This window comes from Furipterus horrens, unplaced genomic scaffold (genome assembly GCF_987537825.1).
Source record: "Furipterus horrens unplaced genomic scaffold, mFurHor1.1.pri manual_scaffold_3, whole genome shotgun sequence".
Taxonomy (NCBI): domain Eukaryota; kingdom Metazoa; phylum Chordata; class Mammalia; order Chiroptera; family Furipteridae; genus Furipterus; species Furipterus horrens.
Window position 1 is genome coordinate 69485347 of NW_028327173.1, and position 24310 is coordinate 69509656.

The 24310-nt window shown below is 34.8% G+C and overlaps 1 protein-coding gene across 5 annotated transcripts in view; it reads right to left on the reverse strand.

The window, feature by feature from the left end:
• ZNF644 (zinc finger protein 644) overlaps positions 1-24310 on the reverse strand; it is a 95739-nt gene that overhangs the window by 68026 nt on the left and 3403 nt on the right. The window contains exon 1 of one of the 5 annotated variants that reach the window (XM_090269727.1): positions 22313-22391. The exons of the other annotated variants lie outside the window; for them this stretch is intronic. The gene's annotated coding sequence lies outside the window, so the exon portion shown is untranslated. Of the gene's footprint in view, positions 1-22312; positions 22392-24310 lie in introns of those variants that run through there. 5 annotated transcript variants of the gene reach the window in all.

Sequence of the window (24310 nt, forward strand, 5' to 3'; positions counted from 1 at the left end):
TGCCATTCACTGCCACCAATCTTTGTCCACCCAGAAAAGGATAGTGGGACCTACAACTAACTAAACTACAAATCAAAGTGAGCGATAAAAGTGTGAGAAGTTAAAAAATAACCCCACAAAAGATATCCAAATCCTAATCCTAGAAACCTGTAAATGCTACCTTATATGCTCCCCCCCCCCCCCCCCCCCCGCCAAGAAAAGGTCTTTACTGAAGTGATTAAAGATCTTGGATTATCCGGATACAATCACATGTATCCTTATAGAGAAGGACATGGGGAAATTTGACTACATACAGAGAATATGAAGATAGAAAACAGAGTTGGAAACACTCGCCTTAAAGACTGCAGCCACAGCCAGAAATGTCAGCAGCCACCAGAATTGAAGAGGCAAGGGATGGATTCTCTCCTACAGTCTCCAGAAAAAGAACTACCCTGCTGACACCTTAATTTCTGTCTAGTGATAATGATTTCAAAGTTCTGGCTTCCAGAACTATGAGAGAGTAAGTTTCTGTTGTTTTTGTTTTAAGCCATCTACTAGTTTGTGGTAATGTGTTAGAACAGCCATAGGAAAGTAATATACGGAGATGGTAATTTCTCTAGGAAATAAATTAGAAGCATTACGTAAAAGGTGTAATGGACTGAATTGTGTCCTTATAAAATTCGTATGTTGAGCCGTAACACCCAATGTGACTATATTTGGAGACAGGGCCTTTAAGCCGATAACTGAGGTTAAATGAGATCATAAGGGTGGGCCCTAAACTGATGAATACTGAGCAAAAACCCTCAATAAAAAATTCAACAGCCCATTAATAGAATTAGCTCTGGCTGGTGTGGCTCAGTGGATTGAGCACTGGCCTGCGAACTGAAAGGTCACAGATTAGATCCTCTGTCAGGGCACATGCCTGGGTTGCAGGCTAGTGCAAGAGGCAACTGATTGATGTTTCTCTCATACATCAATGTTTCTCTCCCTCTCTCCCTCCCTTCCCTTCTCTCTGAAGATAAATAAAAAATTTTTTAAAAAGAATTATATACAATGATCAAGTTGGATTTATTCCTAGGAATACAAAGGTGGCTCAACAAATAAAATCAATCAACATAATATATCACATTAAAAGAATGAAGGAAAAAATCATAATCTCAATTGATGCTGAAAAAGTGTGACACACTCAACAAACTAAGAATAGAACCAACATACTTCAACATGCTCAAAGCCATATGTGAAATACCAACAGTTAATATCATACTCAATTGTGAAAGGCTTAAAGCTTTTTCTCGAAGATAAAGATTAGGATGCCCACTTATAGATTCTTCTATTCAACACAGTACTGGAAGTACTACCCAGAATAAATAAGAAAAACAAATAAAAGGCATCCAAATTGGAAAAGAATAAATAAATAAAATTATCTGTTTGCAGACAACACATCTTTTAGGTAAAAAATGCTACAGCTGGTTTTCTTAATTGCTGACACTATTATAGATGTCCCCCACTCCCTTCTCCTTTGCCCCCTCCATGCAGCCCTTACCATTGCCCCCAACTCCAACCTTCACCACATTAGTGTGTGTGTCCACGGGCTATGGCTATGGCTATGTATATATGCATATATGTTCTTAGGCTAATCTCTTCCAGTTCCCCCAAAACCCATCCCTTCTGAGATCTGTCAGTCTGTTTGTTTCATGTATCCACGCCTCTGGTCCTACTTTATTCATCAGTTCATTTTGTTCATTATATTCCACAGATGAGTGAGATCATATGGTATTTTGTCTTTCTCTGAGTGGCTTATATAGCTTAGCATGATAATCTCCAGATCCATCCATACTGTCACAAAGGATAAGAGTTCCTTCTATTTTACAGCCACATAGTATTCCACTGTATAAATGTACCACAGCATTTTCTTCTACTCAGCCCTTTGGCTGTTTCCAGATCTTGTATACTGTAAACAGCACTGCTTTGTACTTAGGGGTGCATATATTCTTTCTGATTGGTGTTTTGGGATTCTTAGGATATATTCCCATAAGTGGGAGTGCTGGCTCAAAAGGCATTTCCATTTTTAGTTTTTTGAGGTAACACCATACTGCTTTCCACAGTGACTGCACCCGTCTGCATTCTCACCAACCGTGAGTACGCTAGGGTGCCCTTTTCTCCACATCCTCACCAGCACTTATAAATGACTTATTGATGGTAGCCATTATGGCAGGTGTGAAGTAACAGCTCATTGTGGTTTTAGTTTTCATCTCTCTGATGACTGGTGACATTGAGTATCTTTTCATATGTCCTCTTCAGAGAACTGTCTATTCAGGTCCTTTGCCCATTTTTAAATTTGATTGTTTGTCTTCCTGGCCTTGAGCTGCAATGCTACAGAGTCTTAAAAAAAAAAAAACTTTTAAAATTAGTAAATTATTTCAGGAAAATTGCAGGATATGAGATCAGCATAATAAAGTACTTGGGAATAAACTTAACCAAGGAGGCAAAAGACTTGCACATTAAAAAAACTACAGAACATTACTAAAATAAACCAAGGACAACACAAATAAACAGAGACAGCCCATGTTCATGGACTGGAAGACTTAACATTATTAAAATGTCCATACTACCCAAAGTGACCTAAAATTCAATGTAATGCCTACCAAAATCTTCTGCACAGCAAAGGAAACAATCAACAGAGGGGAAAAGGCAATCTACAGAAGGAAGAATAATCTTTACAAATCATATATCTGATAAGGGGTTACTATCCAAAATATTTAAGGAACATCCGAAATCAACATTAAAGAAATAAAAAATAGGTTAAAAATTCAACTAAACAAACATCCAAAACACGTATACAAATATCCAACAAGTATATGAAAAGATGATCAACCTTCCTAATCATGAGAGAAATGCAAATCAAAAATTATGAGATATCATTTCATATCCAACTGGATGGCCACAATCCAAAGAACAGAAAATCACAAGTGATGACAAGGATGCAGAGAACTGGAACTCTTTTGCATTGTTGGTGGGAATGTAAATTCTGCAGCCATTATGGAAACTAGTATTGCAGTTCCTCAAAAACTTAAAAATAGAATTACCATATGATCCAGCAATCCTAGCTCTGGATATACATATATCAAAAAAAAAAAAAAAAAAAAAATTCAAAGTAGGATCTCAGAGATATTTACACACCCAAGCTTACTGCAACATTACTCACAATAGCCAAGCAACTTAAATGTCCATTGACAGGTGAATTTAGGATACTGGAAATGTGATATATACATATAATGGACTGTTATGCAGCCTTTAAAAAGAAGGAAATCTACCCTGGCCAGGTGGCTCAGTTGGAGCATTGTCCTGTACACCAAACAGCTATGGGTTTGATTCCTGTTCAGGGCCCATACCTAGGTTGTTGGTTCAGTACCCTGTTGGGGTGCTTACCAGAGGCAATCAATCGATGTCTCTCTCTCTCAAGTCAATAAACATATCTTTGGTGAAGATTAAAAAAAAAAAAAAAAGATGAACATTGAAGGTATTATATTAAGTGAAATAAACCAATCACAAAAGGACAATGCTGTATGATTCCACTGATATAAAGTATCTGAAGTAGTAAAAATCAGAGAAAAATAAAGTAGAAAGGTAGTTGCCGAAGGTTGGAGGTAGGGGAAAACAATTTAGTGTTTAATGGTTATAAAGTTTCAATTTTGCAAGAAAAGAAGTTCTAAAGACCTGTTACACAGCAATGCAAACATATATAACGTCACTATACTGTATAGTTAAGACAGTATATTTAATGTTATGTATTTTACTACAATTTTAAAAATAAAGTGAAGAAAAAGTGAACACAAGGGTCAAGAGGAGTAACAAAAATTGAGCTTGCCCTCTACTGAAAAAAGTCTTAGAAACCAGAAATATATATGAAATGAGTTTTCAGATGTTAGGTAACCACTGATGGCGAACTCTAGAATAAGGGGAACAAATGAGGTGAGCCCTCCGAAATTCCAACTTACTTTCTGGAGAAAGCACCAACCCCAACCTGGGGAAGGGGTATACTCAGGCAGAGTCTGTGGTTTCCTTAAGTTGACGAGACTGAGCTGGAAGTCCCAAGAAGTCAAGACAGCTAAAGATTACAGGGAAGAGAACTGGAGAAAAGACAACTGCACAGAGCAAGAATATTCTTCAGTATCCAGCTGCAAAATTAGAACGAGCCTGGGTGGAAACTGCCCCAGGCCAAAAAAAGAGCCACCGAAGAGGATGAGAGGGATTACTGCCCTCAAACAAAGCCAGAAATAATGCCTATTGCCTTCAGACAAAGTAGAAAACCTCTTCATTCAGGAAGCACTGACTAAAGTAACCCTACATTAAATGCTGTTTGAAAGCCAGACCCAAAATGATAATACATCTCAAGAAGGAAAAATTACAAAGTGTCACAAGAAAACTTTTGGGGGTGGTAAATATTCTTGTTTGTGGTGATAGCTCCCTGTGGGTATATATAACTCAATATTTGTCACACTGCGCCTTTTAAATATGTGTACTGAACTACATGTCAATTACATCTCAACAAATCTACTTTAAAAACCTCACTTACAACAAAACCCAATCACTAAATAAGTAGAAGATCTGAAGCAGTACTTCACCAAAGATACATGAATGACTAGTAAGTGACTGAAAATACACTTACTATTGTTTATCATTAGGGAGGCACAGATAAGCCACAATGAGTTAGCACAACTATAAGAATGGTTAAAATTAATAAGATAAACCATACCAAGTGTTGACACACATATGAAGGAACTGAAAGTCATAAATTCATACAGGAAAAAAAATGGTACAACCACTCTGGAAAAAGTTTCAAGTTTTCTTAAAATGTCAAACATACACCTACTACATGATCACCCAGTCATTCCATTCCCAAGTATATACCCAGAAAAATGAAAGCATATGTTCATACAGACTTACATAGAAATGCTCATTCATATTTTTAATAACTAAAAACTGAGGAAAAAAATGTCCAACATGTTAATACTTACATTTTATATTTACAATGGAATGACTGAACTAATGATACATGCAACATGGATGAATTTAAAAATAATTATGCTGAGTGAAAATGTAAACAGGAAGATTACATACTGCATAAACGGAAGGTTAATAAATAGGAATAGTATTTCAAAGGGGCACAAAGAAACTTTTGAGGATACTGAGTATTTTCATTATCTTGATTGTGATGAAATTATGGGTGCATAAAGATGTCAAATCTGTTCAAACTATACATTCTAAAATGTATAATTTATTAATGTCAATTATACGTCAACAGATCTGTTTTCTAAAATCACAATGTGAAAATAAATCTGAAAAATAGTCAAATCTCAAATTAAGAAAGTTAAAATGCTAATAATGAACATAAAAAGAAAACTGTCATTTATAAACAAAAGATTAAAGATACAAATGAATCAATCATTTTTCAACACCTGTAACTGGTACTACATTATCCTATAATTGGTAATTCAATATATGAACAATGCTTCTGAAATCCCATCAGACACATCCTGTGAAAAAAGTATAGCAAGAATCTTCTGGATACTGAACAGGTTAATGTATTTAATTTATACTTGCCCCAACTTCTATTCTCAAACACAATTACTACAGAAACATACTGCCTAGCTGACTCCTAGACTTACCTGTTCAAATGGTTGTTTTTAACTACCATGTTTTAAAGTACGTACTTTGTTACATGGCAGTAACTTATACAGCAACTCTATCTTAGAGATACCATATTAAATTATTCTTATGCCTGGAAGAGTTATTTTAGGTTAACTATTGATCTGGTCTCAACTTTTGAAGGGAAAGGGAAAAAGAAACATAAGTCTCCCTTGCTCTTTATTAGCAGTGACTGTACAAACCATTTTGTCAGTTTGTCAATCTTAGAGATATATAAACTGAGAACAATTTTCACACTATTAACAGTCAACTACAATTTTTCATAAAATTTTATTTCTGTATAGCTTTACTGACTTCAACCACATGAAGAAATTTTTTAGGATACTCCAAAATCTATAAAAGCTGTTACACAGCAATCTTCTATCTGGCCTAAAATTCTTTTTTCCTATTTATGTTACTGGAAGTCTTATTATCCTTTAAGAAGACACTCATATTACTCAACTATTAAAGTGGCGCCAATCCTAGGCCCTGAACTAAGGCATGAACAGGTGACACCCAGGCTGACTTTGAGTAGTACCTTGTCCTCCTAGCCACAGTAATTTGTTCATGGATGGGAACATGGCCTAAAGTGGGGCATTTGGAATCCTCAGGTTGTTTTTAAGCACTGGAAAAGGTACCCTCTTCAGTGGAAATAACAACTACAAGAATGACATAGGTCAGAGTAGCTAGTGGCTATCTTTGCTACTTTATGGAGATAATATATTTAGGAATGAAGCCACCACAGAAAAAATCGAAGCCAAGAGACAGAGACATTATCCTAATGACATCATATGCACTTGTCAATCCAAAAGGTTCCAAAAATAATTGAATAGCAAAATAGTGTAATATTAACCCCACCCCACTGAGGCCTATTAGAGAAACTAAACAAAATATTAAAAATCATCAATTTGAAAACATCAAGAAGCTAGTAAAATAAAGAATGACCAGGCCAAGATCCAAGACAAGATGAACACCTAAAGATATAAACCCAGAACCCAAAGATGTTTTTGCCTTGGGGTTATTTGCCAATCCAGATGAGGCAGCTGAGAAACTGATCATTATTTCTCATTTTTGCAGAGCTAAGGAGACCAGAAGGGGAGTACGAGGTTCAGAAATGGTGGGAACCATATTAAATGCAGCCCACTATTTGAGTTGAAATCCCAAAGGACTTAACTCTAAGGAGTCAGAAGTAAACCAGTCCTTTCATGTACTACAGCCCTAACCGGAGACATCTAGATGGCCAAATAAAAAAAAATCTCAATCTCTAAATTTCATTAAGATAACCCCAGACTGCTTAGGCCACACCTGGGGTTTCCAGCAAACAAAAACTATCTCTGCAAAAAGATAATATCACCATAGGGCTCAAGAGTTTAGGCCTGGAAAAGCAGCTGGAAATTTAACTGGAGAGAGCATGGCAGCAAGAGACACAGAGGAGTGAAAAAAAATCCTCAGTATAAACTTTACCCAAATCACTGGATGACTGATAAACTATGCATGCACAGAGTAGAACTAAAGGGGTTGAAAGGGGAAAAGTTGGCAGAGGCCGGAGAAAATGCTTCAGTTGAAAAATACAGCTGTACTGTGAGTCTGATGTTTTATCAACAGGGTGCATCTCTCAACTGTGCAGTTTGGGCAGCAGGAACCCAAGGCTCTACAAGGCTGAAGTGTCAGAAGACAGAACCCAGGCCCAGCAGAACAGCTGGTAATTAGTAGAATCTCTAGAAACATGAAGATCACAGGGAAAGATTCAAATTCTGACTATAAACTTCCCCAATAATTCTCAAAGAAATATTAACAATCCAAAGTTACTAAAACATATTCATAACAAAAGTTGCATGATATGCAAAAAACAAACAAAAACCCAGGAAACTCTGATCCATACTCAGGAAAAAAAAAGTCAATGATATTGATTCTGAGTACCCTGGATGTTGGAGTTAGCATATGAGTAATTCAAAGCAGCTATTTGAGGTATGCTATTAAAATTTTAAATATATATACTCAAAGTGTTGATAGCAACTTCATTTAAAAAAGAAAAATCTGAAAAATAAAATCAATAAAATAATAAATTCACCAGAAGGATGTGATAACAGATGGCAGAAGAAAGAATTGGTAAGCTTGAAATAGGGCAATAAAACTGTCTAATCCAAAAAACAAAGTGAAATGACTGGAGAAAATTTAAGAACCTCAGAGTCCATTAGGACAATCTCAGGTAGTCTAACAAAGATGTAACACATTCAACATACACACAGGAGAGAAGAGTGAAAAAGGTACAAAATATTTTTGTTGTTGAAGAAATAATAGCCAAATATCTCAAATTTGGTAGATACCATTAACTCACAGATCCAAGAATAATGATAAACAATTCAACTCATCAGAAACATAAAACAATTCTAAATTTGTGTGCCCCAATAACACAGACTCATTCATATATATATATATACATACATACACACACACACACATATATATGGCGCAAAATTGGACATCAACCCAAGAAAGACAAATCTATAACAGCAGTAGAAAAATTATGAAGACCTAATTAAACCTACAAGCAGAAATTAAATGGTGGGGCTGCAGAATTTTGAACATGATTAACAAAACTGACTTAATAGAAGAACATAAATATTACACCCCACAAAATTGCAGAATGCATATATTCAAAATATTTATAAAATCTGGCTAATAAAAGTAAAAAGGTACAATCATATTTGGAGTCAGGAAAATAGAAGATAAAACCACTACGAAATACCCGTACATACCCTCTAGAATGTCTAGAAGTAAAGATTAACAATACAAAGTGCTTGTAAAGATGAAGTGTGAAAGGAACTTCATTGATAAGGCTGTAAACTGTTAAAAATACTTTGGGAAAAAAATTCTGAGTATGTTCTGAAATCTATCATAAATCCACCCTAACTCCTACATATTTCCTAAATATAAATATGTGCACTAGGAGGCAGGTACAAGAGCATGCATAGCAGCATAATTTTTAAAAAGATTTTATTTATTTATTTTTAGAGAGAGGGGAAGGTAGAAAGAGAAACATTGATCAGTTCCTCTTGTGCACATTCCAACTGGGGAGGGAACCAGCGCCACGACGGACGCCCAACTGAGCCACACCAGTCAGAGCCACACAGCATTATTCATAAATGTCTAAAAGTGTTAACACCCCAAACTTCCATAAATAATGAAATAAATATATAGTGGGATATTAAAATAATATACTGTGCAGCAATGATAATGAAAGAACTACAGTTATTTATGCAACAGAGGTAAATCCTCCACAATGCTGAGAATAGGATCCATTTATATAAATTTCATTAATGGGAAATATATCTAGTTCAAAAATGTATTTTAAATGATACAAATATATTTTTTAAAAAACTACCATAGAAGGTAGGATGGTAGTCCCTCCTAAAAAAAAAAAAAAAAAAAAAAAAAAAGTGTGACTGGGAGGGGACAGAGTGTAGAATCTGGCAAGGTTTTAATTCTTGATTAGGGGGTGATTAACCAAGTAAGCACTTTTGAATAATTGACAGCTGTTTATTTTTTTTCTGTGCATTATTCTATTTTTTTTCCACAGTAAAAACGTTTCAAAATTAAAATTATAGACATTTAAGGCTTTGAATTTTCTCCTAAGTGAGACATTGGTGTTAATAGTACTGTTTTTATTTTAAAGTTATATAAATGCATATTTTAAAAATCAAATAAAGCTTGTGATGAAAAACAGCACCTCTACCCCCCATTTCTAAACAATACTATACTGGTATTTTAATTCTTCATTTTGGATCTGATATATGAAAATGACTTAACTCTTTTATATCTCTCTGTAACTTCCCCAAATTATACCAAACCCCCACATGAGGATGGCTAGCTGATTTTTTTCACCAAACTGCAAAAGCAATTCAATGGGGAATAAAGTCTTTTCAACACTTGGTGAAGGAGCAACTGGCTATACAAAGTGGGAAAAAAAATACTGATCTAAATCTCACATACTATTCCAATATTATTAATTCAAAATAGATTACAGGTTTAAATGCAAAACTGTTAATCTTGTAGAAAAGAAAAATCATCATGATCTAGAGTTAGAAAGAGTTCTTTGAAACAACACCAAAAGCATGATCCATCATCAAAAGCTAAAGACATTTGTTACCACCAAGCCAGTATAACAACAAATGGAGGAGGAGGAGAAAGGAAGAGGAAGAAGAGGAGGAAGAGGAGAAGGGGGAAGAATAAGGATAAAAAGGAAGAGAAGAAAAACAGAGGAACATAGTTAAAAAAATAAAATGGTAATAAATATGTATCTATCAATAATCACTTGAAATGTAAATTGCCTAAACGTTCCAATCAAAAGACATAGGGTAGCTGCTGAATGGATAAGAAAACAAGACCCATATATATATATGCTGTCTTCAGGAGACCCACTTCACAATGAAAGATATACACAGCCTAAAAGTAAAGGGATAAGGATCTTTTACTCTGTGAAAGACACTATTAAGAGGATTCATGAGAGATTTAAAAAATATTTGCAAACTATATACCTAACAAAAGGCTCATATCTAAAACACACACACACCAAAAAAAAAAAAAACCCTCAAAACTCAACAGTAAGACATCAGCAAAAATATCAATATGAGGATGCTGGAAAATCGCCTCCTCTATAAAAACCAAGAACAACACTGGCAAAAATAGCCAGTCGACTTTTCCAAACTCTTAAAAATTAATCAAAGGCTTGCAGCAATCTGGGGTGCATTTACTCAAGAAAGATGGCTAAATCCTGGTAAGACCAGCAAACTTGGTGGCATTTTATTTTGCCCTATTCCCATCCTCCCACCCAAGCTCCAAAGTAGTTTGAAAGCCAACATTCTGACTTCCTGCATGCTGAGTGGCTTCCTGTGGCGTTCCCAACTGTCACTCTCTTTTTCACTGCCTGTCCACTGCCATCATGGGTCGCAGGCATGTTCCTGTCCCGGGAAGCATGTGTCCCAGTTGGCTCTGCCCTAGCAGCAACCCCACCTGGCTGAAGTTGACCATTAGGACATAAAGGAGCAGAGCTACGGACTGGCCTGGAAGGGCCTGTCCCCTCACAGGTGGATGTGATTCTTAAAGATACTCACATCGTGTTGCACAAGTATGTTTTGGGACATGAAATATAATCTTAAGAATGTTTAAGTCCAAAAGACTTGCTCCTGGTCTTCCTGAGGATCTCTAACATTTAAGAAAGGTGCTGCTGATCGAAGTCTCTTGAGAGGAATAGAATGGATAAGGATAGAAAATTCTGTCTGACCTGATAGAGAGCTGTATTCACTGGTTTGGGCTCCATATCCTAAGACCAAAAGAGCCCTTCCCATTCCTAACTGGAAATACAAGTCATTCACAGCCTCTGCCCTGGTTGCTTAAAATGTCTATGCAATCAAGCAATAAAACCATTGTTTAACTGGGGGGAAAAAAGCCAACATTTTACAGCCCTATGAAAACCAGCAGTCTGGCAACCTAGGGTGGGAGCTTCTTCACTAACCCCATTCCCCAAGGACTCATATTATTTAACAAATTTAGTGGTGTCCTGGAAGACCCCATTCCCAAAACTATATTAATCTGACCTGACCCAGAACTCAATCAGTGCAAAAGATCTTTTCCCCAAAGTTGTTTGTCAAAAACAATCAAGAGGCAATTGTTAATATTGCAGCTGGCTGAGGCAGTGGATGGATAACAGTTGAGACAAAAAATAAGCTGGTCAAAAAAAGTTAAAAACTAGAGGCTTAGAAAAGCTCCAATACTGAGGTCTTTCCAGAAAAAGTCCAGCCACTGTTAATATAACTACCAAGAACAGTTTGCATGTCATTGATGTAACTTGGCAGCCAAGGAGTGGACTGGAATGCACATGCATGAACAATGACTTCACTGTACTAGTCAGTGGGAAGGGTAGACACCACTGAGTGAGCATTAAGTACTGTGTGGCCACCACATTCAAAATGACTGAGTGAATAGAGGAACGAATCTGCATCAAATTTTGCTTTAAGCTTGAAATTCCTCCACGGAAACTATCTGGACGACTCAGAAGGCTGCAGATATGGGCAACTGCTGACTGGCACCATACATCTGCTAATGTATCATATCTCCTGCAGTTTTTTTGCTAAACATCAAGTCACCCAGATGACTCAGCCCCACCACAGCCCAGATTTGGCACCCTGCAACTTCTGGCTTTTCCCAAAACTTAAATCAACTTTGAAAGGGAAAAGATTTCAGACCACCGGTGAGATTCAGGAAAATGCAATGGAGCAGCTGATGGCGATTATAAGAACTGTGTGAGGTGCCGAGGTGCATACTCTGAAGGGGACTGAGGTGCCATTGTCCTATGTGCAATGTTTCTTGTAGCTTGTATTTCCTTCAATAAATGTCTCTATTTTTCATATTACATGGCTTGATATCTTTTGGACAGACCTTGTATTATGGAACACTCCACAGCAGAACACACTTTTTTCTCAAGTGCATATTTTCAAGTACAGACCATATGTTAGGCCATAAAACAAGCCTCAATAAATTTAAAAGAAATTAAATCATACAAAATATGTTCTCAAAAAAAAAAAAATGAAATAAAATTAGAAATAAATGAGAAGGAAATCTGGTAAATTAAACAACTAACTCCTAAATAACCAATAGGTCAAAGAAAAAAATCACATGGTTATTTATAAAATATGTTGAGATGAAAACAAAAACATAATACACCAAAACTTATGGGATAAAATGAAAGTGGTGTTTAAAGGGAAATTTATAGCTATATATGCCTGCATTAAAAAAAGTAAACAACCTCAAATTGATAACCTTTTACCTTAAGTAACCAGAAAAAGAGCAAAGTAAACCCAAAGCAAAGAGAGAAACAAAATAATAAGGATTATAGCAGAAATAAATGAAACTGAATTTTAAAATAGAGAAAAATCAAGGAAACCAGAAGTTGGGTCTTTGAAATTAGCAACAAAATTGACAAACTTTCAGCCAGGCTTACCATGAGAAAGACAAATAATTACAATCAGGAATGAAAACGGGGTCATTACTATTGACTGTATTAAGAGATTACAAATGGCAACAAATAATTTGAATGAAATGGACAAATTCCCAGAAAAACAAAAAACACTACCAAAACTGATCAAAAAGACAGAAAATCTGAATACACCTAACACAAGTAAAGGGATTGAGGGAGTAATGAAAAAACTTCCCAGAAGGTAGCCCAGAACCAGATGGCTTCTCTGGTGAAATGCACCTTTAAGCCAAGTGCTTAAAGAATTGACACCAATCTGTCCCAAACTCTTCCAAAAAAAACAGAAAAAGGGGAAACACTCCCTAACTCATTTTATGACATCACAGGAAACTACAAATAAATATCCCTTACATATAGTCACAAAAATTCCCTCTATTTCATGTTTGTGTTTCTGAGGACGTACCATCTATGCGCCTCCGTCCTCCTGTCCCAAAATGATCTGCTGGCACCGCCACCCTCCTTGTAGCTCCCTTCACCATTATCCTAGGTAGCCACTTCTCTCCTCTACTGGGATCCTATCTTTTATATTTACCCCAACATTTTGATGTAACTCATGTCTTTTAGCAACTTCCTAAGATATTGTACATTATGGCCTACTACCTTCAGGATTTTGAAGACATTATTCCACTGTTGACTACCCAGCAATGTTAGTGACTTCCAATCTTTTTTATATGCTCCATTCCCCAAAGCTTTTAGGATCTCCCCTTTATTTCTGGTATCTGAAATTTCATCATCAGGTACTTGAAGCATTCTGTGAGCCCTTTTAATGCATAAATTCAAGTTTTTGGTTCCATTATTCTTAAATAATTTCCTTCATTCCTTTTCTCCCATTCTATAACTCTTAATTTTCACATACTGAACTTGCCAAATGTGACTCTAGTTTTATTTTTTCTTACATCTTTTTGTTCTGCTTTGTGGAAGATTTTCTCAATTTTATCTTCCAACATTCCACCAGGAATTTAATAGTCTAAATTTATAACTCTTCTATTAAGTGTTTCATATTCTATATTTCCAATTCTATTGTTTCATGTCCTAAATGTCCAAGAGTTTGTCTGTTTTCCAAGGATTGGTTTTTAGAGCATTTCTTGATTCAAAGATATAATTATCCCCTTACTTCCAAAGATAGCAATAACTTTTTAAAAATATTTTCTTCCTGAATTGTTTCTATTTTGTTCTTCTCTTTTATACAGAGATTATACTTAAATGTTTAATGATCCTCAATCTCATATTTTAAAATGAAACACTTAAAAGTTGCTAGAATTTCCAGATCCACAGTTCAGTCTGGGCCATTTCCCTGGTGGATCCCCATCTGTTGTTATCTCTTGGTCTTTCTTCCTGATCGTTAAGTTTGCTGTAACAGGATGAATTTTCCAATCTCATATTCTGGGATTAGAAGACTGACACCCAATATTCTCATTTCAACTTGTAGATTTCTATTCAATTTTGTTTTTCAGTATGACACCCTTACTCCAAGCTGTGCCTAGTGTTGTCAAGAACAGAGATTCTCTCTTTATATCAGATAAGAAACTTGAAGAGACCCTTTCCTGGCACCATGTGTTGCTTACTTGTTATTAGACAATCCTTTCAAGGTATCTGCAGTCACCAATTCCTGAAGCATCCCAAGGCTATATAGCACCAATTCTTGGCCTTCTCCATTAATAAATTCCGTTTTCACATATATAGTTACTTACCACTTGCTATCTTCTAGCTCCTAAAATTTTAGTTCTGTGATCAACTTTCCAGTTTTGTTTTGACACTCTATGCCTTTTTTTTTTTTTTTTAATTATTAATTCTGGTAGAGATTTGATGGCAAATAGAAGTACATGATTATTTAATCCACCATGTTTAAATGAATATTCATTTACCTCTCAACTCTGATGTATCATGTCCTCATTGCTGTTCATTTCTAAACAGTAAGAAATTTAACCCCGAGTTCTAGTAGGACACAGAAGTTTTAATTGTCCAAGTAGTTAGAATCATTTTGGTTTTAACATCTAGTTTTACTATACGGTAGTCAAATAATATTGGCCTACACAATTTCTATTTAAAATTTCCAATTCTCATTGAAGCCCAAGACACAATTTCAAAAAAATACACAAGAATTTGAAAAGAATGTGTAGACTCTATTGGAGAGTTTGACATACATTAAATAAAGCATATTGCTATTCAAATACTTACAGCCTTAGTTTTTATTAAATTTATTAAATTCTGAAAGGTAATTAAAGTCTCCTAAAAAGACTGGTTTTACAAATTTCTCTATAAAGAAACTCTACTTCATATGTTTCAATGCTATTTGTTTGAGTTTTTCACATGAAAGTTCAAGCCAGGCCCTGACCCATATGGCTCAAGTTGGTTGAGCATTGTCTGGTAAAGAGAAAGGTCACCAGTTCGATTCCCGGTCAGGGCACATGCCTAGGTTGTGGGCCAGATCCCCAGCTGGGAGCATATACAAGAAGCAACTGACCGATGTTTCTCTCCCACTTTCTCCCTCCCTTCCCCTGTCTCTAAAAACACATACATACATACATACATATCTTTAAGGAAACTTAATCATAGCTTTTTTTTTTTTTAAGTTCAAGCCAGATACTGTTTGGCAGTCCTAAATTTTTATTAAAAAATTTTTTCCACTCTCAAATTTTATCCTAGAAAGGTTTTTATCCTTTGCTTGATGTTGATGAATCTTGCAAGTTTTAGTATTATTTTTGCCATTCCTTTATTTTCAATGTTTGTGTCATTCTTAGATAAAATTCATAAAACCACACAGTAAGAATTTTTAATTCAATTTAAAAAGGGGAGGGAGGAAATCAATTCCAGTTAAATTAAGCAAAACCTACTGGGAAACTATCAGGTAGTCAAACAACAGGAAAGTCAGTGAATAGGGCTTGGAAATTAAGATGAGCCAGGAGTAGGTTAGGCATCTACTTAGAATACCATTTGTATTACTGTTAACGGCACTGCTACCATTAAGACATTCATTCATATGGCACAAAAATATTGGTTACACCACAGCTACTGAAAGTTATCTATCTTCTCCACCTCGTTCCTGTGTAAGCTGTTTCAGCCAGATCAATGTACATGGAAGTCAATTTGGTTTCCTAGTTCCCCATCCCTTTCAAATTGTTCCCTCTCCTCATGCATGCAGTGATTTTTCATTGCTTTTCAGCTTGCAGAGACCCAAGGCAGCACACACAGGTGGGGATCCATCTATTTCCAAGAAGTGTGCAGCACAAATATGCATAAACAGGAAACTATTTAAGAAACAGATTTGGGGCAGGGCTTTCAGGCAAGCTTCCTATTACCACATCACTAGTTCATCAGGATAATCAGAGAACAATATAGTTCTGCTGTCACCCCTTCTTACCCACAGTGTCTACACGGAAACCCCAAATTTCAGAGATATGAATAAAATCTATTTTCCCAGTGATAGTATGATACAACCTATTCTCTTCTGCTTTAGCTAATTTGCTTCAACAGGTAACTTGGATGGACTCAAATACCTATTTTACCGTATTGCCAGAAACTTCACTGAATTCTTTACAAACTGGAGCCTATTAACTGTGAAAACAGTTAAAATACAAACTTATCACACAGTAAGACTGACATACTTATCTTAGAACTCTAAGACTCTATTAACTCTCCAATAGTTATACTTACTCTAAAAAATGCAGATTCTTTAAATTATATTATTTCTGTAACTTTTTCAGTTTGCTAACCTATTTTTTTAAACCTTACTCATAAGGAATAGTATATATTCAGTTTCAGAATTTTTAAAAACTCCAGTTAAAAACAAAACTCTTACATAATAAATGTTTTTAAAAAACACTACTGCCCATAAGAAACTACATATTAGGGACTTTTCCCCTACAAAAGCTCTGTTTTCAACTATTCCTACATTTTAAAACAAATTTAAATAGTGGTAGTCCAGATTTAAAATTTTTATTACCTCCCATTTTCCCAACTTTTATACCGATTAGAATGTCTCTGAAATATGGCTAAAATATATCATTATAACTCAAAATACAGCATTAGTTACAAGCTCTTCTTACTTTTGATCTCAAATTCTTTTTTGTTTTAGTTCAAAGTACTAGCAATTCAGAAAATACCACTATGTCATAAATTTCGTGGGTCTTAGTTTTCAAATCAAATTTTTTTAAAAAAAGGTCATCAGTTTTTTATAGAACAAGGCAGGTGTACCTCAATTAGTGTTAATAATTTACTTGCAGCCATAGCCAGGTGGCTCAGTTGGTTGGAGCATTGTCCTGTACACCAGAAGGTTGCAGCTTCGATTCCCAGTCAGGGCACAAAGGGGAGGCATCCAATCAACGTTTCTCTCCCTCCCTTCCTCTCAATTTTTTAAAAAAGCCTTAAAAAATAATTTACTTGCAAACTGTGTGTTCAAGTAAACTTATTTTCAATACCCAAAGATAAAATTGTCCCATTCTTATTTTAATTTTGCACTAGACACTTAAGAGGCATGCATTTCACCTTCTTTATTTTAAAACTACCATCCTTACTCTTACTATAACTCCCAAAACAATAACCTCTAACTGGCCTTCCCCACGTTAATCTTTTTTCCAATCATGTTATATCACGCTGCTAATTTTCTTATTTTTCTTGAATTTATGTTCAATAACTTTCAGAACTCCTTACTTTTTTTTTTTTTTAGGATGTTACTTATTTATTTTTAGAGAGAGGAGAAGGGAGGGTGAAAGAGAGGGAGAGAAACATCAATGTGCAGTTGCCTTTTGCATGCCCCCAACTGGGGACTTGGCCTGCAACCCAGGCATGTGCCCTGACTGGGAATCAAACCAGTGATCCTTTGGTTCTCAAGCCAGTGCTCAATCCACTGAACCACACCAGCCAGAGCAGAACTCCTTACTTCTAATCTCTAATCCAAACTTCTTTAGATTCCTCCAGCTCAGGCCACAATCTTATAAACTTTATTTTCATTAAATTCATTTAAAATAGACTGTACTTTGAGCAAAGAAAATGCTTCCTTCCACAATTCTCAACATGTCTTTCCCCCTACCTGATATCCCCTTCCTTCTCTGCCAATCTATACAGACCACTGCTTCAAAATATAGATGAAATATTACTTTTGCCAAGAAGCTTTATTAATTCAGTCTTACTATAAACCATTCACATTATTTTATGTCAGCTCAGTAATTCAAATGCTTGATGTTAAGTGCTCTTCTTAGATCATGAGATATTTGGAGCAGGAACCATATCCTTTACTGTGTGTATCTGCATAAATGAATTTTGTATAACTAATTCAAAACAAGCAAAGGTTAGAGAAAATACAACCAGATAAACAAGGTTTCTCTAAAGACAAAAAAATCAAATGTCCCAACACTAAATTCGAACATAACATTCATTTTTGTCAAAACAAAACAAAAATAGAATGCACCCTTAAAAGTATATTTTTGTACACACAGAAGTCAGCTGTTAAAGCTGTTAATAACATTCTAATTGTTTAATATTTGAAATCCAGCCCCCCAAAAGTATTATATAAAGTCTTAATTACTGTAGATAAAACATATTTTTTCAATGTCTAATTAACCAATTTTGCTTTAGCCTGCTATACTTGTCAAATACAGAACCTATATATGCAAAGATGAGGTTTTATTTCTTCAAGACAACTATTAAAATTCTTGGAGCAAAAGTATACTAAGCAAACTTATTGCAAATTCAAAAAACAAAACCTCTTTATATATTTTCACTCATAAGCCCAAAAGCATTCATAATCCAAATGTCAATGAGAAAGTATTTTCATGTCCATTTCTGTACAATATAAAACAACTATTCCTCAGAACTAGGCATACTAGAATAAAGATAAATATTTTCATTGTTAGTACTTTTTACAACTATAACACATATTTCAGAAAAAAAAATCTTTCTCCCAAAAGTACCAATTTTTACACTACAATAAAGTTCTGCTGCTCAATCTTTACAAAAAACAATGCTGTAACCATTACCTCCATTTGAAAAATAAAACTGATTTAAGCACTAGAAATAAGAATCATGATCAATAATTTCATTTCAGTTCGTATTTTACAAAGTGTCCTCGTGGATTATTAGCCTTTTTTTGTGTAACTGTCCTTAAGGTAACATTCTAGTTCTTTACTCATAAAAAGTCAGAATCTTTCTGGCTGAGAATGGATACTTACATAAGCACATCACTTTATTCCTATGCCTACAATCACAATCAGAAATACTCAAATACCTTATTAAGTAACCTGAAATGCCTGAAAGTTAACTTACACAATGCCTAGAAGCTACTATTAAAGAGATTCCAAAAGGCATCTATATAAGGAGGCAATTTAAGACCTTCTCTACCTACTTTTTGGCTGTTATGTCTCGAGAATACTGTAATAAAAGCAAGTCAAACAACTATTATTTGTGTAAGCAATTTCACTCTACATTCTAAAAATTTTTTAGTCATAGAGCTAACCTCTAAAGGGTTACGATTCATAAAAACTAAGAAATCTCTCTCTGACCTTGACATATACGAGACTGGAAAAAAACAGAAGGGCCATAGTACCACCTATCATCTGATTTACATCCAAATTCACACAATGCCAAACAAGGAGAGAAAAGAGACAAAGCAAAATCAATTATCACTACCCCTGGAAAGGAGGACAAAATATGCCATAAGCAAGTTCAAAAATAAGCCCAATTTATTTATAGTAATAGACGTCAGGATAGAGGTTCTTTTGTTAAGAATTAATACGAAGGGGCACAAGGCACCTTTTTCTGTGCAGAATATGTTTTATCCTGATGGGGACAGAAGCTACCTGGGTATTTTTATATGTAAAATTTCATTGAGTTGTACTTATGAAATTAAAAGTTTTATCTAAATAAAACATTGAAAAACAAGTCATCATTGCTTCTCAGCCTTTTGGCTAAGATCAAGTATAAAAAACAAGTCATCAATAATGGTTAAATCTAAAAACTTCAATTTTCATCCTTTTTGATCATCTCCATCATACTGATAATCACAGAATGCAAGTATTCGCTTAAATGCAACTCTTTAGGAAATCCACAAGGCCTTTTATTTAATATTATTCCGGAATTTTTATTTTGCTCTTATTAATTCACAAATATGAATTCAATCAGCATTCAAGTGTTCATGTATAAGATATGGATTAGGCACCCTCCAACATCTCTCTCTCTCTCTCTCACACACACACACCATACAAACCAAATTCCCTAAACTGGATTCCAGTCACTATTATCTGGTTTCAAATTATATCTCCCATTTAAATCCCCACTATTTTATAGGAATGTTCTTCTCCAGCATATTTTTTCAGCTATACTTCACTGATTTTATCCTTTCTCCATTCTTGTATAGAATTTCCTATATCCGCATGGTTCAATACAATATCTATGACTATCCAGCACTTGAAGTATAGCACTTGAATTGAGATGGGCCGTGGTGGGTATTGCTCAGTTGGTTGGGTGTCAGCCGGCAAAGCGAAGGGTCACCGGTTCGATTCCCAGTCAGGGCACATGCCTGGGTTGCGGGTTCAGTCCCCAGATGGGGCACGTGTCACAGGGAGCCCATAGATGTTTCTCTCCCTCTCTTTCTCCCTCCCTTCCCCCATCTCTAAAAATAAATAAAATCTTTAAACATACGAGACACATACACAGAGGATTCTGAAGACATGGTGTAGAAAAAAAAGTAAAATATCTCAATTATGTTAACATATTGAAATGTTTTAAATACACTGGGTTAAATAAAATACATAATAGAATTACTTTTATCTATTTCTTTTTATTTTTTAATGTCGATACAGAAAATTTTAAACCACATTTGCAACATATTTCTTTGGGCAATGCCCCACAAATTATCTTTTAGTATATGTCATATACCCAACGAGTATAAAAATTCAATAGTAAACTTTATTCCTTTCATAAAGTTTATTAAATTAGGACTTACTAATAATAACTCAAAAGGGTTTAAGTGATTATTTAATTTTAATATCATTTTTAAAAGATTTTTGACATGAAAGCTTAAGGCACTTCGAACAGTGAAAATAGAAGAAAAGTTGTTTTCATATAGGTTATAAATTGAAAATGTCACCTACATTTCCATATATCGAGTTAAATGTCCCACCAGAAAGAATAGATAGTATTATTATACCAGTAGCAGTTCTAATCCCAGAGTATTAGTTCTGATAAAGCTAGATTATTTTTCCTCTTAGTCACCCAGTAAAAACAAAAAAAAAGCAGCTTCCATTTTCACCAATATCACTGTACCAATGTCTAGCAGCCAAGACAAAGAGCCTTTATATGGTGGTATGAATAAACAATGTGGGCAATAAGACACCACTTGAAATGAGTGTAGGCCAGAAAAAAAAAGCACTTATAATATTAAGTTTTTAAGTAGGAGATAAAACTTACAAATTATAGAATTAGGTTAAAACAGCAATTTTCAAATGGTGCGCCATAGCACGAACACTGGTTCTGTGAGGCACACTGGTATGCCGCAAGAATTTTTAAAACATGCAACACCTGATCATTTAGTAAGGGGCACTGACCTCTTTTCCCTTAGATTGTCAAATAAAAAATATATGACAACGGCCAACCCAACAACAGCTATCTGTTGTGAATGATTGATATCAAAGTTATATCTACTTTTTTTGTCAGGTCAGCAAAAAATATTTTTTGGTGTGCTGCAGAATTTTAGTAATTAGTTTATGTGTGCCATGAGATGAAAAAAGGTTGACAATCACTGGATTAAAGGAAAAATATATACAAAGTCTAGGGAAGCAGAATAAAGATCTCAAAGACACATCTAGATCCAAACTCAGCGGCCATACTACTTACTATCTTTGTGACCTGAGTCTGGGTTTGTTTCCTTGCATGTGAAATGAGATTATATACATCACAGTATTATTAAAAAGAACATACATAGAGGCTTAATTAATGTCAGTTTTACCTCCTTTTCCTTTAATACTAATGATTATATGATAGTGATAAGATTTGAGGTAAAATTTCCCCCCTTCATTTTCCAAGCTGTTGAAAATATTTTAAGCATATATAAAATTTCTAGTGTTTTACAATCACATCCATCATGTGAACTTAAAATAACTTTTATAATTTTTAAAAAACTTAAAATTTGTGTTGGTGGTGGAAGAGGTAGAGAGTAAAGAAAATTAAAGGGGGAAATAAATTTAAGACCATACCAGCAAACACATTCAAAATAAAGAAAAGTATGGAGAGAAAATGGCAAAAGGAAATGCTGTTTGAAAAAATGTCCAATTCAGACATTCAGACTAAGCATGAAAAGATAGCATGTCTCTCCCCAATCTAGCTACTGTTGAAGCTACTTCTTATTCTCATCCATACATACATACAAATTCACACAGCCACACACACCCTTCTCTCTCTACTAATGGTCACCACCATCCTCATGGTCAAAAATTTAAAGGATGAAGAAATTCAGGATGTTGTAACAAAGATAAACCAGCACACTGGTTGAGAAATAACTTCACTAAAATGTACTCATTCCCTAGTGCATTTTTTCATCAGCTGACAGTCATAAAAGGGAATGTGTTCCTAAAATACTGAACTGCTAAAACTGGATGGAGAAGGCAGTGTGATACCTACCTCTGACTTCCTTTACAACAACCTTGCCTTTGCAGACAGGAGTCTAAAAATGAAACACTGGCAAAAGTACCAAAATCCAAATCACTCGCAGGCAAAAACTGTAAGTTACTGTAGAAAAAATAATTAAACAATGGTAATAATAATTATTATTATTCTAAAAGATGACATCTACTCAGCATTCATTTTGTACCAGAAAGCTAAGGACTTTACATGAATTATGTACATGGTATTACCATTAAATCCACTTGCTTAGTGCTCACACAGCTAGATTTTAACTCCACCAATTTTACTTCAAGGCTTACATTTTTAAACTTTATTTCATCCTCCCTCTTTATTTATATATACATAATTATAAATGCAACTATGATTTTCTGTGGGTGTATATACACACCTATGTATGTTTCTGAGTGTATGTGTCTAATATTCGGTAAGTGGATAGTAAGCAACAGGCAATTAATTCCTACTTTGGCAAGGTTTTATCTACCTACACAAATTATTCAACAATTGGGAATCACCCCTCCCCAATAAATGGTGTTCTGAAAGTACTAGTTATATTTAATATCTTCCCGAAGAAACTGATGAAAAAAAGATACGCATTGAGCTTTTGAGTAAAAGGATAAACACGTTAATCTTTTAAAAATCTGATAAATAATTGATAAAATAAAGGTAAATATGCTCTGTAGGCTATCAATTACATTAATACTAACACTTTATTAGTTTTTATTTTAAGTTATCTGTTTGGCTCATAAAACTTAAGTTTCTCGACTCTGTACATTAAGTCTCAGAATACAGCCATTTTCAGCTTCAGTGAATGGCACACACACAGTAAAAGGCAATACCCCAAAATCTGTATTTGTCTCTCTAACCAACTTCAACTGCACCACAATCTAGACTAACAGACTCAAATTTCAAGAAAAATCACATCTCTACTTTTCACAAGATCACAGTCCCCAGAATCCCAAATGAAATGGGAACACTACAACTTGTAGACAGAGGAGTAGAACAAAAATGAGTAGCAACAGTGTAAAGGAAATCTCTTAAGAAACAATAAATAATCTTAAACCTGATCTCACTTTCCTCCATTCAAGTGTGCACTGCTGCTACTTCTGCCTGATATGCTCTCCTTCTCTCCTTCTTGAAATCCTCTGCTTTTCTCCTCCTGGAGAGTTATCTCACAAGACTTTTGTTTTTCTTGCTTACCTCTCTCAATTGTCAAAGAGTGTCCTAAATTTAAAAGAAAGCATACTAACTCTCCATAGTCATATAAGAATTCCCGTTAAATTCAGAGGACTATAACTCCACAGTTCAACTTTGGCAGATCTAAGAAAAAAATTAAACGTAAGAGCAACTGAGGCCCTTGAAATGAAAAAAACTTTTTCATGGAGACTCCACCTTCCTGAAGAAAGGCTACTAATTGAATTTTGTCTTCTACCTTCTAGGTTTCAAGTGATCTTTATGTATTATTTTTTAAGATGGGAAAGAAGAGAAATACTGTAGCCAACCAGCAGGGTGAGCCAGTGCTAGAATCAGTTTGATTATTCTCAAGTCTCTCAAAATTCAATTGTGTAAATGGTTTGCACCATTATAAGCAGCTATTTCCCTCTTATAAACCTGAATTAAAAGACTCTACTTCTAGAACTGGCTTCAGTCAGTTATACATCTCATTAACTTTGTGGAAGATTTACAGATTATCTACATACAAAACATTCTCTATATCAGGTTAATAAATAAAAAAACATTACAGCTCATTTGAATATCTATCCAAAACAGTATAGTAGCCACCTTTTATTCTCATGTTTTATTTTATAGGGCTAGCAATTTTTTAAAAATTAAAGAACACTTTTTTTAAAGGACTCCTAAAATTAATATTCTTTAAAAAAAAAAAAATTTAGGGCTGGTAATTTAACATACCAATTTCTACATTCAGTGAACTGCAGTTGCTTTAAGATCAGCCTACAAGCAGTCATGAGAAAAACATTCCTACAAGACTAAGATCCA